Here is a 17837-nt window from a genome sequence, read left to right as displayed (position 1 = left end):
AGTTGGGAGTTCACTCAGTGGTGAAACCAACTGAGCAAAATCTAGTTGTTCATTTTAGACTCTTGCCTTTCAGACCCAGTAGGGGGTGCTAGTACAATTTTACCCCCATCTTAAGTGAGTATAACATGCTGTCAAATCCAGCACATCCACTTTTGGCCAGGGGATACCATAAAAACGCCATAAAAATGGTGTTTGGGACAGTAATGCCAAATGTACTTGAGTAGATTACGGATTAGGATTAAACTTTCCTGTTTTCCAGTTTCCAAAAGCTGTAGAGTTGCTGTAAGTCATACTGATCCTAGTGAGTGAAAGTGAAAGCGCTAGGTTTGCTAGGATAAATGTCCAAATGTTTGTGGTCACCCCTTCTAATGAATGCATTCAGTTACTTGAAGTTCCACCCATTGCTGACTCTGATGTGCAAATGCACCAAACAGCCTGACTTGTCCCTGTAAAACGTACTGCCAGAATTCAGCTGTGGAGTAGTGGAACCGTGTTCTCTGGAATGGTGGTGCTCCGTAGAGTACTTTTGGGATGAGATTGGAATTTGAGAATAAAGTGGGGTGGTGATCATTAAACGTTGAGGCCTCACTAATGCACTTGTCTTGGAATGCGTGAAAGCCTCCAAAAAAAAAAAAAGATAAACTCTTAAACCTTTAATATCATTAATTTTGGAAGAAACAATGTATATTGTGAGCATATAGTGAGAAAAAGAAAATATAGCTTTATACATATTTAGTTTCTCAAACTGGGAATATGTGGAAGTCTCAATACAGAGTTACTCAAACAAATTTCAAACAAACCATTAATATATAGGTGAATAATTCTTAAATAACTCTGGTTTGGTAGCTAACTCTGTTATATATTTTACATTTCTTGTATTTTATTGTATTTACTTGTGATGGTTGCATGATTTTATTTTAATTTGTACTCTCTAAATATACACAAATAAATGTCATTATATATTTTTGTGTATATTTAGTATATTTTGTTTGGCATGTTAGTGCTAATCTAAGCCTTACAACAAGCATGCAGATGTTGTAAAAGTTGTGCAAATAACAAATAAATAAAAAATGAAACCTCTCTTTTTCCTTACAATCAAAAAATACTATACCATTAAGACATGTAACCATGTGCATTTAGAGTCAAATCCAATAGCTACATGGTATGGAATATGCAAATTTGCTCATTGCACAGCCATTCTTTGTGCCATTTCAGATGTACTGAGAGGAGTTTTGGCTGTTAAATGTGTCTTGGAGAGACATATAAGTTTACACTGCCTTAACATGTGGCTTAGACCCCCTCTTAAAGAAAGGGAGAAAGGTTATTCTGGGTTAAAATGTTTCTAAAAACTGTTTAAGGCTGAAAATATGGTTTTCAAGTTATGTGCTATTTTTGTGATAACACACAACAAGACAATACATTTGGAAAAAGGCCTATTTGCAGTTTATTTCCCATATATGGGTTGTGTGGACTGGGGGATTAAATGCTATTATTAGAAACTTTAATTTTCAGTGATGTGGGACTTTTAATGTATGGTCTAATCCAGAATATCTAAATTCCACATGCACATAATTAAACACTCCCTACAGAAACAGTGTTGCTGTTTAATTAAGATGTATGAATCTCCACAAATTACTATTTGAAAAGGCTTCTTTCTTGTTTGAATGCTATTGGTAAGTTTTAGTCTTTGTCTTTATCCTTTTGGGGCAATTAGACTGTCAGGAGATAGCAATCTATTGCTTGTAGCTCTTATATGCCTAGTGGAGAACTTTTTTGGATAATGCTTTCTGACATGTTTGGAGGTACTCCTCCAAAAGATCCTAATTTCACAGGGTAAATTGCCTGATTTTTCTTTTGAGAACTCTGTGTACTATTAATAATATAGTTCAGTCCATAGCTAGTCAGCAACAGTATCAGTAAGAGGTAGTGGGAGAGAACAGTCAATTGACTGACTGTTTGACTTCTATGTACACCAATCAGCCACTTCATTAAAGCCACCTCCTTGTTTCTACAGAGTCCATTTTATCAGCTCCACTGACCATAGAGTAACACTTTGTAGTCCTCACATATCTCTGCATACTTTATAATTATCTTCTTTTTATGACCCACAGAGAGCAGGTATTATTTAAGAAGTAAATTATTTTTTGCACTGCAGTAACATTGACATGAAGGTGGTGTGTAAACCATAAATATCCAGACAACTGCAACCTGTGACAAGGAACATCCTGACCCTCTCTGCCGCTAAAGGGCAGGATTTTATACGTAAACAGACCCTATGATTAGCGTTACCAGAAATGCCATTCATGATGCAGTCAGTGGCCAGTCCTGGTACTAATAATGGCTCTGAAATGACCCACCACCCAACAAGGACCCTCTATGTGGTGGTCCTGACCCTGAAAAACAGTGTGAAAGGAGGATAATAAAGTACACAGAAAAACAGATGGACTATAGTCTATAATTATAGAAGTACAAAATGCTTCTATGTGTGTGTGTTTGCAATTTTTTTTTCCATTGGGCCGTCTCCGAGTTTTATCGCTGAGAAAGCACCATGTGGAGAACTGGAGCACTAGTCCTCACTCCATGCAAAAATAGCAGTGGAGTTATTTTGAAATATTGAAAATGGGAATGATTAATTATATTCCGTTGTAATAAACAAAAAAGTTGGCCTATTCTTCTTCTTCTCTGTTCTTCAGAAAGTTGGCCTTTCTCAAGCTGTTCCCTGAGGTAACACTTCATGATCAGTTCATATAGTGCTATCCTATGACTTTCAAAGTCTGTTTAGATTGCCAATAGCATTAAAATCTAATATTAACTACATGGTTAAATGTATGTGGACGTATTGTGGTGGCAGTTGGTATTAGACATTTATCATTAACAGGTGCGTAAAAATGTAGTGTCTAAACGCAAACATTGACATTTGTATGTGATGTACTGAAAAGCTTAATACATAAAATCTGTTGTAGAATATCATTTTTGACCAGCTAGATCTCCCCAGTCAACTGTAAGTGCTATTATTGTAAAAGTGAGGCATCCATCATCAACACTAGCTCAGTCCTTAATTAGCAGTAGGGGTGGGAATTAAGATACTGACATTCTGCGATACTCAATATATCGCAAGACAATTCTCTACAATACTTCACAGTAGGGTTGGCAATCGTCCCATAAAATATGGAATTGTCCCGTATTTGTCCTGTTAATTATTTATTTTGTTTCAGACAGACAAATATACCGCTGCAGCACAGCGGTTTAGGAGTAGTGACTGTTCTCCAGCGGAGAGAGGGCACTGTGTCTGTAGCTGCATTTTAAATCACTCCCTATCAAATAGTGCACTATTTACCATTTGTTCAGAACTTTTTATTTGCATTCTTCCTTTTTGCACTAATTCTTTTACAATATGTGGTTATATTCCAAATATATGCTGTTTTGCACTGTTAAAAGAAGCCCATTGAATGCGAATGAAAAAATTATTTGCAGTACTATAAATACTGTAAATACTTGCAGAATGAGCTTTTGTGTTTTTACACTACAAATAAAAATACAGAATTATATTTTGTTACACATTCATTCCTATGCAGTGTTGAGCAGGGCTGCAACGATTAGTCATAATCGACAACATCGACAATAAAAAAAAAGTCGACGCAAAATGTCATTGTTGACGCGTCGTTAAAGTGTGATGGAGCGCGCGCGCGAGAGAGAGAGAGAAAAACAGAGAGAGAGCGCACACGAGAGAAAAAAAAAGGGGCGAGAGAGGAAGACACACACCTAGTGAGAGAGTGAGCATCCTGATTGGCCTCTGCTCATGCTTAGTTGGCCAATGAGGTTTCAGTGTGGGAGGGAAGAAAGAGAGAGCAGTAGAGACGCGCATAAAGTGTAATATCAGCGCTGTGTCCATTAAACACAAACACACACATTTAACTCCACAATACTCTACAGTCTGTGTTTACTAGTTCTGTACAGTTTAAACACTGATTTCTATATTTCTATAAGTAAAAAGTAAGAAATGAAGAAAAAATACATAAAAGTATCCTAGAATCTCCTGAAAATAACATCCAGCCTGTATGAATGTTTCCTATAATATACTTTGTTGTTTTTTTTAGTTTAATATAGGAACGTCAAACTATCAAAATGTACTGCAAAACTGGTTTTATGTTGGTTAAACTGTCCTTACCAGTAGGAAATACAAATGGAGGGCATGAAAAAAAAAATAATAATAATGGTGACTAATCGTCTAATCGAACAAATAATAGGCAGATTAGTCAACTACAAAAATAGTCATTAATTGCAGCCCTAGTGTTGAGCAGTAACAGATTTAAAAAACGAAGTAAATAATTGACTTTTGTTGTGAATTATAATGATACAGTTGTGTGTGCATATAGCTGTGTGTGCAGTAGAGAAATGGTACCCTGCCACCCCACCTTTTTAACCAGAACCACAGCAATGCCCCCCTCCCCCTCCCTTATTTATTGGTGTCAGTTTTCCAAAATATGAAAAATAATACTCTGCACAGCAGGTAAATATTAATTTGATTAGTGCCACCACCTGAAGTAATGAAGCAGTAACTTTAGTACATTAAATTGGCTGCAAATAATCGCAAACTAATACGATATGATACATTGCAATAGCGATATTCTGTCCCATCCCTAAACAGCAGACTTCTGTATTCACAGAGCAGGGCTGTTGAGCGCTGCAGCACTATCATCTATCCACTGCTGTATCACTCACTGATCCATGAGCACAAGATATATGCATCCAGTGCTTTATGAAAGCAGCTCCACACAAGCCTAACATTACTATTTGCAAAGGCAAGCCTCGCCTGGAGTGGTGTAAGCTGTGCTGCCACTGGACTCTTGAGCCGTGGTAATGTGTTCTCTGAAGTGATGAATTACACTTCACTATCTGGACACACTGATGGACAAATATGGGTTCAGTTCAGGCCAGAAGGAATGGTACCTACCAAAACACACTGTCAAAACCTTGCCTGGACCTTTTATTAAAATATGAGCCAAAGCCGAATACCATACACTGTATGGACAAATGTATTGGGACACAAATTTAATTTGTTTCTTCTGAACTGCCTCTACTGTCTATGCAAAGGTTTCTACTAGACTTTAAAGAACTGCTGTAAAGATTTAAAAATCTTGCATTCAGCAACACAAGTATTAATGAAGTCAATACAATGAATTATCACCACCCAACATCATCCCAAATTCCCCAAATCATTTCAGAAGTACTGGATATGGAGCACCATCCATCATTTCAGAGAACACAGTTCCAGTGCTCCAAAGCTTATTGCAAGGTGGGATTTTATACCCCTCTTGCACATGCCTGGCATTAGGCATGCTGCCAAAAGGGTCCATGTTTATGCTACAGAGAGTCCTGTTCCAATGGCAATACATTGCATTGCACATCTGTGATCTGTATCAACAATGTGTGCAAATTATAGTAGCATATTGCATTAATTACAAAGGGTGGATTATACAGCTCTGGAAAAAATAAGAGACCACTTCAGTTTCTGAATCAGTTTCTCTGATTTTGCTATTTATAGGTTTATGTTTGAGTAAAATGAACATTGTTGTTTTATTCTATAAACTACGGACAACATTTCTCCCAAATTCCAAATAAAAATATTGTCATTTAGAGCATTTATTTGCAGAAAATAAGAAATGGCTGAAATAACAAAAAAGACGAAGAGCTTTCAGACCTCAAATAATGCAAAGAAAACAAGTCCTTATTCATAAAGTTTTAAGAGTTCAAAAAACAATATTTGGTTGAATAACCCTGGTTTTTAATTTCATTTTTCATGCATCTTGGCATCATGTTCTCCTCCACCAGTCTTACACACTGCTTTTGGGTAACCTTATGCACTCCTGGTGCAAAAAAAGCAGTTCAGTTTGGTTTGATGGCTTGTGATAATCCATCTTCCTCTTGATTATATTCCAGAGAATTTCACTGTTGCTGTCAAACTAAAATATTGTATCTCCATTTGAATCTGTATCTCCAACGTGAATCTGGCAAAATTGTGTAAAATGGACCAATAGAAATGCTCCAAAAAGATTATAGAATAAAACTGACTTTCATTAAAAGTTCTCCTACCAAGCTTCCATTCTGGAGCTACAATGTTTTGTGTGACAATAATGATTTAAATAATTTATTAGAGCTGCAATTAATGATTATTTCTGTCATGCCCTCCATCTCTGCTTTCTGTAGGTGTTGCTTCAAAATGACAGAAACAGTTAAATGGGGGATTTTACATGCCTTTTAATTCACCAAAGATGGCAAAAAATCTTTTTTGCTGTAAAGACGCCAGTTTGGAGATATAATGTTTTCTCATGACAGTGATATGTATGTTACTCTTAATATAAGCCCTGTAAGTGCTGCTGGAATATTATGCTGTTGAATCATCGCTGATCTTTTAATTGGAGCCAATTTTCCTCGTCCCTGAAATCCCTCCAAGCCCACTCATTCTAATACTGTGTGTCTAATAATTTCATGCCAATCAACAGCTACAACTGTCAGTTTGCGTCTCGCTCTACCATTGTAATTACTTGATAAGATGTATCAAGGGATATTGGCTGAAACAAAGGCTGGGAGTTAAAATGACTCTTCCCTATTTTATTTGCCAATTATTGTCTGGTCAGTAAACTTCCAAGCTATCTTCCACTTAATAACATACTGTCATCCTTATCACTCACACGTGCTAATTTGTGAACATCTTCTTCTTCCGACCAGCTAACAACCTCTGCAATCAATCCCCAGAAGAGACTTCAAATAGCACTTGAAACGCACATGCACACGCACACACACACACACACACAAAAAACCAAAAGGGGATTCAAAGGGATTTGGATCCATTGATGATTGAAGGCAAACCAGAGAGATACTATACGCTTCAAAAGCTGGAATACGGTCCACATGAATACAAATCCTATTCAGCTAATGTATAAAAATTACGTAGATAAATTAAAGTCTGCAAAAAAGAGATTTTATATGTGTTCAGATATAAAGTTGGGTACCAAGGTCAATCAAATTTCAGTCAGAGCAGTGACAACCCAAAAGCAGTCTGAAGTAGGGGTGGGCAATATTATAACGTATACAATTTATCGTGACACAGAAATATCATGATATTAAAAATTCATATCGTGATAATAGGGCTGTTCTGTCTTAAAATTAGTCCATTATTTACTGTGAAGCTTTAGGTGTGTTTATTGTATAATTGTTTTAGTATGCAGTTTATATGCATGCACTAAATATTCTGCAATATTATTTGCTGCATTATATTATTTTATGCTATATTATTTCTTTTGCCACATTATGCTTATACTGTTATACTATTATACTATATTCCTGAAATGAATAAATTATTTTAGTTTTCCTATATCGCCAAGTATATCGTTATCGCAAAAATACCCTGAAATATCGTGATATTATTTTAGAGCCATATCGCCCACCCCTAGTCTGAAGCATGTTTCATTAACATCATGATCAATAGAAATTTTAAGTTGCTTGAGTTGCTCAGCTGGCTTATTGTTTAGGTTCTTCTCCTTGTGTCCTCCATATTGCAGACTGGACAGGGTGGAGTCGCGTGACTACACACTGTAGTATGTTTTTAATGGGACAGTACAGGAACAAACAAAGTGAGTGAACAGAAATATGGTGATGTAGATGCAGAAACCTTCATAAAATGTTGGGATGTGAGAAAAAAAAAAAACTTCTGCAATATCCTTTGCAATACTGTATCAGTGTATCAATGTATCAACCATACCTCAAAAACAGTTATTAGATCCCACTGAATGTAGTATATATCTGGAAAAAATAACAGACAGGTTATAGATAAGTTTCTTTGATTTTACCAAATTGAAACCTCTGGAATATAATCAATTTTTGCATAAATTTTGGCATAAAGTTATTCAAAAGCTGTGTGTAAGACTGGTGGAGGAGAACATATCAAGATACATGAAAATTGTAACTGGTGAAACATATCACATCGCCAAGTTCTTGTTTTCCTCTTTCAGCATCTTATTCATTAAATATGTTGTTTTCTAAAACATAAACATAAATCTCTTAAAGACGCATTTTGTAATTATCATTTTTTAAATCTTTAGTGTAACTATTATTGACTAAAATAAACAAGTTTAACAGATTAAATTAAAAATAAAATGACAGAATACTGCCAGTAAAAGGGGGCTTTATACACTTTTCTATCTTCAAAATATTTTGAATGTTTCTTTTCTATGAAAGAAAACCTCTTGAATATGCCTGTTTAAGAAAAAACTATTGTACTACTTTACCATTATAGTTATAAGAGCCCTTTTTGCTAAGGGTACTTCGAATCATTAAAAAATAAGAACCATCTACAAGAGGATTTCCATTACAGAGAAGAACAATTCAACCAGCCTGAGAGCCATTTAAGCATTCAAATGGTTCTTTGAGTGTTCATGTTATATATTGAACCACTGCTTCAGTAAGTCCTAAAAAAATGAATCACTGAAGAACCATTTTCTAAGATGTACTGCTTAATAAGAGTGTGCCAAATCATATTATACACAATAATATTACCCAAACATTATTTTTGAAACAATATAATCATTCTGTCTAATTTGAATTTGGCCTGTTATGTACTTTGAAGCTTTAGGAGTATTTTGGTTTATTTGTTTTAGCAGTTTGCAGTTTCTATACTTAAATATACAAAAAAATCTTAAGTCGTAAGTTACTGTTGTTTAAAAAATTATGAAAGTGTTTCTGTGTGACAAGATTTCTCCCAAATTCTAAATAAAAAGTTTGTCATTTGAGCATTTATTTGCAGAAAATGAGAAATGTCTGAAATAACAAAAAAGATGCAGAACTTTCAGACCTCAAATAATGCAAAGAAAACAGGTTCGTAATCATATATATATATTTTTAGTTCAGAAATAAATATTTGGTAGAATAACCCTGGTTTTTAATCACAGTTGTCATGCATCTTGGCATGCTCTCCTCCACCAGTCTTACACACTGCTTTTGGATAACTTTATGCCACTCCTGGTGCAAAAATTCAAGCAGTTCAGTTTGGTTTGATGGCTTGTGATCATCCATCTTCCTCTTGATTACATTACAGAGGTTTTTTAATTTGGTAAAATGATTTTTAAGTGGTCTCTTATTTTTTTCCTGAGCTGTATAACCACATATTATTATTATTATTATTATTATTATTATTATTATTATTATTATTTAAATAAAATACTTATGTAATGGAATTATATAATGTAACATACAAAATATGTAATACCAATAAAACCCAAAATATTAAAGTGCACAACATTTAGTGCATGCTTATAAGCTGCAAACATATACAACTATCAAAAAAAACTACCCCTAAAGCTTTACAGTAAATAACAGATTGAGTTCAAGACCAAATCTTGATATTATCACTATATGGATTTTTAAAATCACAATATAACTATGTCATCATATGCTGTGTATGATACAATATGACACACCCCTATTGACTACACCTAGTGCATACTTAGATCAAGCAGAAGGAATTTACCTTGGTCACAAGCAGAGGTATGAGGCAGCCTCTAAACACCACCGTGGTGCAGACCATGAAGACTCCAGGCTAGACTGATGTATAAGATCACTATCCAACTTAGAATGTAGAACTCGTTCTCCTCCACGGTTGTTGTTCATTGGTCGACAAGTTTAAGACGTGTAGCAGATTTCCGACAGTCCAAGTGCTTTTATTCCAAAAGAAGTTCAGGAGCATGGGAGTATGTCATCAGGAGGAGCCAGCCGAGAGCCGAACTGAGCAAAGATGACGTGGGATTACGAAATGAGGTCCGACTCATTTTCTCAGCATAATCCATCAAGCGAGCAGCTTCCGTGATAAACAGCAAAAACACTATGATTATTTGAGAGTCATTTTTATTTGCTCTTACGGAACAAACAAAAGGCCAGCTCCCACGTGTCGTCCACCAACACTGCGGAGTCACCAGCTCTACAATATCACCTTTGATCCGACGGCTGCCGCTCCCTCATTCAGACCGGCGTCGGCATTCAGAGCCCACAGACAGAAGATTGGTGTTATTTGCAGTCATGCTGCATCACAGATGGAATCCACGTCCTCCTCTCACTGTCTGTAATGTGTTTCCACCATCCCCGGTGTGTTGTAGCTCTTCCTTATGATGCCGTTCGTTCGGGGCGAGGAGGATCTTCACCGGTAATTCAGCTGAAATCCCCTGTGTTTGCCAGCGATGGTCTACAAGAAGAGGAGGCCATTGATCTTTGTTTAGTCCAGAAGTGCCTCGTTCTGCCAAGAAGACAAATGGAGACATTTATTAGAGATAAAGTCATATAAGCTAATATAAAAGAAAATGGGTTTAACAGTCATTGTTTTCTGATGCTTAGGAGCTACAGGTGCAATGGCAGCTCGCTGCTGTTTAAGAGACCAAATGGGTAGCTATGAGTTGGCATAGACATACAGCTCTGAAAAAAAAAACACTTAAAGACCATTTAAAAATGATTGAGTTTTTTTCATTTTACCAAACTGAAAACCTCTGGAATGTAATCAAGGAAGATGGATGATCACACGCCATCAAACTTTATACCAAGCTGAACTGCTTGATTTTGTTTGCACCAGGAATGGCATTAAGTTATCCAAAAGCAGTGTGTAAGACTGGTGGAGGAGAACATGCCAAGATGCATGAAAACTGTGATTAAAAACCAGGGTTATTCCACTTAAAATTTTTGATTTTAAACTCTTTAAACATAATGAATATTAACTTGTTTTCTATGCATTATTTGAGGTCTGAAAGCTCTACATGTTTTTTCTGAAAAAAAAAATGTTTTAAATGACAAAATTTTTAAGTTGGAATTTGGGAGAAATGTTGTCCGTAGTTTATAGAATAAAACAACAATGTTCATTTTACTCAAACATATACCTATAAAAAGCAAAATCAGAGAAATTGATTCAGAAACTGAAGTGGTCTCTTAATTTTTTCCAGAGCTGTATATTTTAATATTGTGATGTAATATTTTTACCATATCATCCAGCTTTATTTATGATTATGTACACCAAGGGTTATGGCTATATTGTACATATCGATATCGCAATTGTATCGTATTTGAGCAAAAATAAGACATATAGCGATATAATACGGGACTAGCTCTAGTTTCATCTATCTGTCAAACACTATCAGGTATCACATGAACTCCACAATATTTAACCAACAATTCACACAGCCTTTCCATGGCCATGCTAGCCAGTGTTCAGCCTTACTGGCTAGTGTGGTCAGGGTTGTGGTGGGCATCAGTGGGTGTCAAACCCCCATTAACTCACAGACAATAGCTGATCGAATAGCTGATTTACCTTTACTGTAAAGAATACAACTCAAAGACAGTGATCAAGGTAAGGATTAAAATAAATAAAAACATTAAATAAAAAGCCACATTAAATAAACATTAGCTTGCATGTAAAACTTTAAATATATGTTTAATATTTGACTGACATTAGAAAATAATAGGCATGCATTAGGCTTTGGGCTAACTTTGTTAATCCGGAGTCAGTCAGCTGCTCAGTCTGAGTCACTGAACATCAAATATCAACAGCACAAATGAGGCTAATGCCAGCTTGCTTTATACCACAAATTTGGCTCCACAGCACAGCAGCAAAGTGGAATGCAAGTGAGTTACGCAATGAGAGTAATGTCCTGGTTTGTCCTCCGATCCCTTAGATGACGCTGCATCAAGAACTATTAGAACTACATGGGCAAGAGATTACTTTGGCATACCTTTGTCAGGCAATACAATACTGATTTACATTCACAAATGCCACTTAAATCTTTACTGTGCAAAACAGAAGCTTTATGTTAACCATGTCTAGAAGTGGTGTCAAGTTTTTTTTGGGCTTGGAGGCATCTGGGATGGACTTTCCCGCAGTGGAAATGTGTATTGCGGACAGATGAACCAAAATTCCAGAACTTTTTTTTTAAAAGGATGCTATATACTTTGGAGCAAACATAAAAATGATTTTCTTTTAGACTGTTATCACCAACAAGTCCAGGGCTTAATATTTTAGGACAACATATCAGAAACAGAATCAGAATATTTATTCCCCAAGTATGGTGTAGGTATCAACATTTAAATAGAATATATTATTAATAGGTGGATAAAAAATCTGAATTCCATATAAGCTCAAGATGAATCAAAGTACATACACAAAAGTCCAATAAGTTATGTGTGATGTGGGTGTTACAATACAAAGCAACGATACAAAATACAAAGTTACCAAGTGTAAGTAAAATTTAAGTATGCAAAAGTGTATAATACATGATAATGTGCATTATGCGCATACACTCTGTGGAAGACAGCAGATTATACAGTAAGTTAAAAAGATTATATGATATAGTGTGGTATAATAAAGTGCAGGTGCAGCAAATAAAAGTAGTTGAAAGGTTTAAAATTTTAAGTTAAAATAGAGAAATGTAAGACAGGTCCTTGTTTAAAAGAGTAATGGCCTGGGGAAAGAAGCTATGAATGTGACGGTTGGTCGGAGACTTTAAAGCTCTCAATTTTGGTTTCCGCAAAGATTGAAGCCGCTGAAAGAAAGAGTAACCAAGGTGTGAGGGGTGAGCCATGATCTTTGCTGCTCTCTTCTTTGTTCTAGAAGAAAAGAGATCTTCAAGCGTGGGGAGCCTATATCCAATAATCTCTGCGCATTGCACTGTTCGCTGTAGCTTACATTTGCTGCATTCAATACCACGTCTTTTTGCATTTTTTAACAAGACAATACAAAAACACTCACTGCAAAAAAAAAATCAGGATGCAGAAAGGCAAATACAAATCTTTTTTTTTTTTTTTTTTTGGTGAGATCTTTGTTGATCTGTCCAAAAGGTTCTGTTGTTAAGGGACAAGGAGTTTTATACATTTTTATACATTTTTTATATAAATTTTATAAACACATGAGTTTGGAGAATTAGATAATAGCACAATAAGGAACAGTTGCTATGGTATTTTTGATCTGGAGATCACAGGTTCAATCCCTGATAATTGCACAGCCAATTTCATATCCCACGAGAGCAAAACTGACCCTGTCCTTTGGGGGAAGGGTGGCCTTCCTTTTCTTTCCATCACTTAAGAGTGATCGCTAGCTAATGCTGTCAGTTAGCTGACAGAACTGACAGAATATAAGTGGCTCATGACTTAATGTGACTCAAAAGAAGCACATGCTAGCATTCACCTATTTTGTCCTGGTTACATTATGTGACATGTGACACATGTGTCCTAGCTGCTGGGTAAGATCTGAGAATTCATTTATGTATTCATTTATTTATTTATGCATTTTTAGGTACAATGGATCTGTTGCTAATAAATATTTGCGCTAGCTAGCATCCCTCTGAGTGCTAAAGCTATGCTACCATCTCAGACCAGGGGACAGAGCCAGTTATATTCTTTTGGACTCCCAACCATAAAATAACAGGCCAGCTTTTACACAGTTGCTCCACCTAGTAGTCATACTATGCACGAAGATGAAAGCTTGCCTTTTCAAGCAAGACAGCCTTGCTTCTGAATGAGATACAATGCAGCACAGCCAAGCAAAGCTCGTTTACATATATTTGTCGCAAAGACGCAAACATCATAAGTGGACCAGTACTACAAAAGGAACAATAAGCACTCAGATATGAAGGGTATGAAGGACACATGAAATACATCCTCCTCCTTGCACACAGTACTGTAAATGGTCAATTATCTGCACAAGATCAGCACTGGTCACTTCAGAATGTAAGTGTTTATGTTTGTGTACAATGAGGTAATGGTAGAGGAGATTTGGGACAGATAAATTACTGCCTGTGCTGACAGGACCAAAACAACCAAACAACAGGACAGACTGTCCTCTGATTCATAGAGTTCATTGCCCCCGAGACTCAGGATTGCGGCTGTAGTTTTTCATGTTTGTTGTGTACTACTCCATAGCTAATTGTAGCTTAGCTGCTAAAACAGTATGTTGGCAAAATAAGTCAAGCTGGGTGCCAGATTCAATTAGCCCACAGTAATAAAACCCAACAAGATCAATAAATCAATATTTATCAGGACGTTATTGCCAGACAAGTTACAAAATGGGAAATCGAAAGGCCCATTAAGGAAAACTGGGGAATCAATTCTCTAACAGGGAAGCTGATAGATAAGGGGATCAATAAAGGATACAATGCGATGTTATCATGATGCACGGTACGTAGATGATGTCATTGCTAAGTGCATGCCTATGACCCCCTTTATTACACCAGCCAATCGGGCTTCTAAGGTGTAGTAGGTTAGCATGCTATGTGTTCTTCTGAACCTTTCTATGAAACCAGCCAGCTATTGTAACACTGCTATTGTGTTTTTTTAGAGAACAGCTCAATGTACTTGAAGGAGAACAATAACTGCTAGTTCCGTTGCTAATGTTGTTAGCATTCCCCAAAGTAATATCTAATCAGACCACACACAAAAAAAGTTAGTTATACTTTCTTGGACTCCTGGCCACAGAGAGGTAGGGACAACACTTAGACAGTTGCGCCACCTGGGAGTAATATTATTCTATACTATTTCTTATCAGAGTTTGAGGAGTAAAGATAAGCACAGACGTCCAGTTTTTTTAACAAATCATGTCAAATTCCAGTGCATAAAGGACAAGGGCATAAGTCTAAGCTGAATACCTTGTAATATCTGATCCCCTAGACAGCACTGCATCAAGAAATATCATTCAAAAAAGCTGATAGAACCACTTGGGCAAAGGCTTACTCTGGTAATTCTACTGCAATATGAAGCTTCAAATACAAACGCCACCTAAAATTCTACTGTGCAAAAGAGGAACCCCATCAAGTTCTCTAGGCATTGAGGGTTCTAGGGCGGACCATCACACATTGAAGATACTTATTGTGTTTAATCAGAATGATCAGTATTATGAGAGAGAAAAGCAACATACTGAACAGGTAAATGTTTTACCATCTCAACCATAGACTGTATATAGCTGGACAGAGCATCGTCTCTCAAAAGTGAAGCCACCACAGGTCGGGTGCCCCCTGCTGTTCGGTTTCAGAAAGCTGTGTAACTCCACCCATCCCCATAGGTTTCAATGGCAAAACAGACAACTTTCAATCACGTTTTTTTCTAATATACTGTAATTCTACCTCCTTTATTTAAATGCAACAGTTAGTGTAACCTCTGCTTATATTGTCAATTTTTTATATCCCCACAGAATTCGTTTTTAAAAACGTTATTCAGCTCTATTCAAAAAAGGTGTGGTTATTGTAAAAGAGCTGGTTATGGGTGGGACCAATAACAGACCGTCAGCTCCGCTCCGCTCCACTCTGCAGTCTGTGACCGCGAGGCAGCCCTCAGGGGCGGGGTTATTTAAATGAGTAGGCTGTCTCTCCACAGTCTTTCTCCCTCCACTGGTCTCTACTGCGCAGAATCGGGTGTCAGGATCGCCAACATGGTGGAAGATTTTGGCTTCATTTTCATTGAATGAATGGGAACGGCGACACGGCGTCCATCTTTTTTACAGTCTCTGATCTCAACCATCTCAAAAAATGTTATGCAAGCCTGAAATGCAGCAATGTATATATAGCAAAAAATGAGACAAAGCTGACAACAAAGCGTTTATACTGTCTGCAATAAAATAAAAGTAAAAAAAAATGTGAGAAACAATGTGTTTTATCTATTGTTGTTGCATTTTAAATAGACTGACACATACATTCAAACTTTCAAACTGCAAATGATAAATTGATCCAAATCTATTTGTTCTCACTACAAAATTGTTTTTTATTAAACTACAACTACAGTGTAGTATATTAAGAGTCTTGTCCAAATGATAAATAATCATCCAAGGCACTCACTTCAGCTCTGCCACTAATATGTTGTAATTGTCATTACTCTTGACTGCACAGTTTGCCTCTAAAAACATTTATATGTGTTTATATATGTACAGCATAAAGCTGGTCAAGTTTGATATATCTTAGCTCTGAAAAACTCAGAACTGATATTTATATAACGTCTAGGCGGACAAGACAGTCCACGCTGACTCACAGTACCTAATAATAAAAGGCTTATGTCTCAGAGCAATTACGAGCAGCCTTGCATTTAAGCTTCAATTTTTTCAGACAATTGTTTAACAATTATAAGCATCCAGAAGTTGTATGCCATCCTAAATCAATTGTGGGATGCCTGCCACAAGGCACTTACATCTGGCTGTATTAATAGATAATATATAAAGCTGCTGCCTTGCATAGTCTAAGCCAAGATAAGGTTCTAAAGTGGAATCCTCCTGGTAAAAATCTACAGTACGCTGTGGAGAAACATTAAGGGTTTAGACTAAGGAGGAAATGGATTTAGATTATCGGAAGGAAGAGTGAAACAGAGAGCCTTTTAAAACATGTCTATTTTTTACAGTAGTTTTTCGACTACTTATCTTTCTGTACCCACACTCAATGTGAGGTTACAGTAAATGCTAATGCTGCTGTTGTTGATTTCCTCAATGGGTTGGAATGACTTACAGCAGCTCTACTGCTTTTGGAACCTGGAAACCAGAAACACTTAAACACTATTCCATGATCTACTATAGCATGTTTGGCATTGCAGCCTAAAACATAGCAAAATTTCACTATTGTTGTCAATGTTTTTTCTTTATGTCTTGTGGCCAAAAATCTAAAAGATTTTTCATGCTACCCATATCATAATACAGCTCTGTAAAAAAAAAAAAATAAGAGACCACTTCAGTTTCTAAATCAGTTTCTCTGATTTTGCTATTTATAGGTATATGTTTGAGTAAAATGAACATTGATGTTTTATTCTATAAACTACATTTCTCCCAAATTTCAAATAAAAATATTGCAATTTTGAGCATTTATTTGCAGAAAATGAGAAATGGCTGCAAAAACAAACAAAAAAAAAAAAAAAAAAAAAAAAGATGCAGAGCTTTGAGATCTCAAATAATGCAAAGAAAACAAGTTCATATTCATTCAAGTTTTAAGAGTTCAGAAATCAATATTTGTATCTTCTCTGGCATAGTTAAATAATGTGAGTTTGGTACATGGATAAGACATAACAAACTGTATTCTATTTGGGTTCTTATTCAAAAAAAATATCCAGCATAACCAAGACGAGATCTGGAAAACGGGCCAATTCCAAAACCCCAAGAGTGTTTCATAACAAAAGCGTTTTGTGCCAGTCTTCACAGAAGGGGAGCTCAAACTCGGCACACAAGAATGAAAAGCCATGGGGACCAAAATGGATCAACATGGGCTAAAAACTAATTCTAGCTATTACTAACCATTACAGGTTTACCATCTATTCTCTCCTATGCACATTCCCTGATAAACAAACTGGACTACCCTTAGATTATCAAACTGGAGATACATATGCATCAGAAGGTAAAGTAACAGCCTATTTTTCTACCACAAAGGAAATCCATGGGAAACAAACAAGAAAAATGAATGCTAAAAAAAAGCTAAAAACTAAAGCTAGCCAATGCTTACCTTAATAATATTTTTTTCTCCAGTGCGCATACCCTGGTAAACAAACTGGACTACCTCAGATTATCAAACTGAAGCCAAATATGCATCAAAAGGTTATGTATCAGCTTATTTCCTACCACAAAGAAAATTCATGACTAACAAACAAGAAAAAATAATGCTAAAAAAGCAAAAAAACTAAAGCTAGCTAATGCTAACCTTTATTTTTTCTCCAGTGTACAGTGCCTGGTAAACAAACTGGACTACCTTAGCTAATTATCATACTTGATCTTAATATGCATCAGAAAATAAAGTAACATCTTATTTTTCTACTACAAAGAAAATCCATGGTGAACAAACAAGAAAAATGAA

The 17837-nt window shown here is 36.1% G+C and overlaps 1 protein-coding gene across 2 annotated transcripts in view; it reads right to left on the bottom strand.

Moving 5' to 3' along the window:
• Positions 1-10306, bottom strand: part of flrt1a (fibronectin leucine rich transmembrane protein 1a) — a 28672-nt gene extending 18366 nt beyond the window's left edge. The window contains exons 1-2 of one of the 2 annotated variants that reach the window (XM_022667856.2): positions 9527-10306; positions 7763-7803 (exon numbers count right to left, since the gene is read on the bottom strand). The gene's annotated coding sequence lies outside the window, so the exon portion shown is untranslated. The remainder of the gene's footprint in view (positions 1-7762; positions 7804-9526) is intronic. The other variant, XM_022667857.2, reaches the window with a different exon arrangement.
• Positions 10307-17837: the final 7531 nt, after the last annotated feature.

This window comes from Astyanax mexicanus, chromosome 1, assembly GCF_023375975.1.
Source record: "Astyanax mexicanus isolate ESR-SI-001 chromosome 1, AstMex3_surface, whole genome shotgun sequence".
Taxonomy (NCBI): domain Eukaryota; kingdom Metazoa; phylum Chordata; class Actinopteri; order Characiformes; family Acestrorhamphidae; genus Astyanax; species Astyanax mexicanus.
Note: the sequence above shows the minus strand (reverse complement) of the source record. Positions and strands in the feature narration are given on the sequence as shown.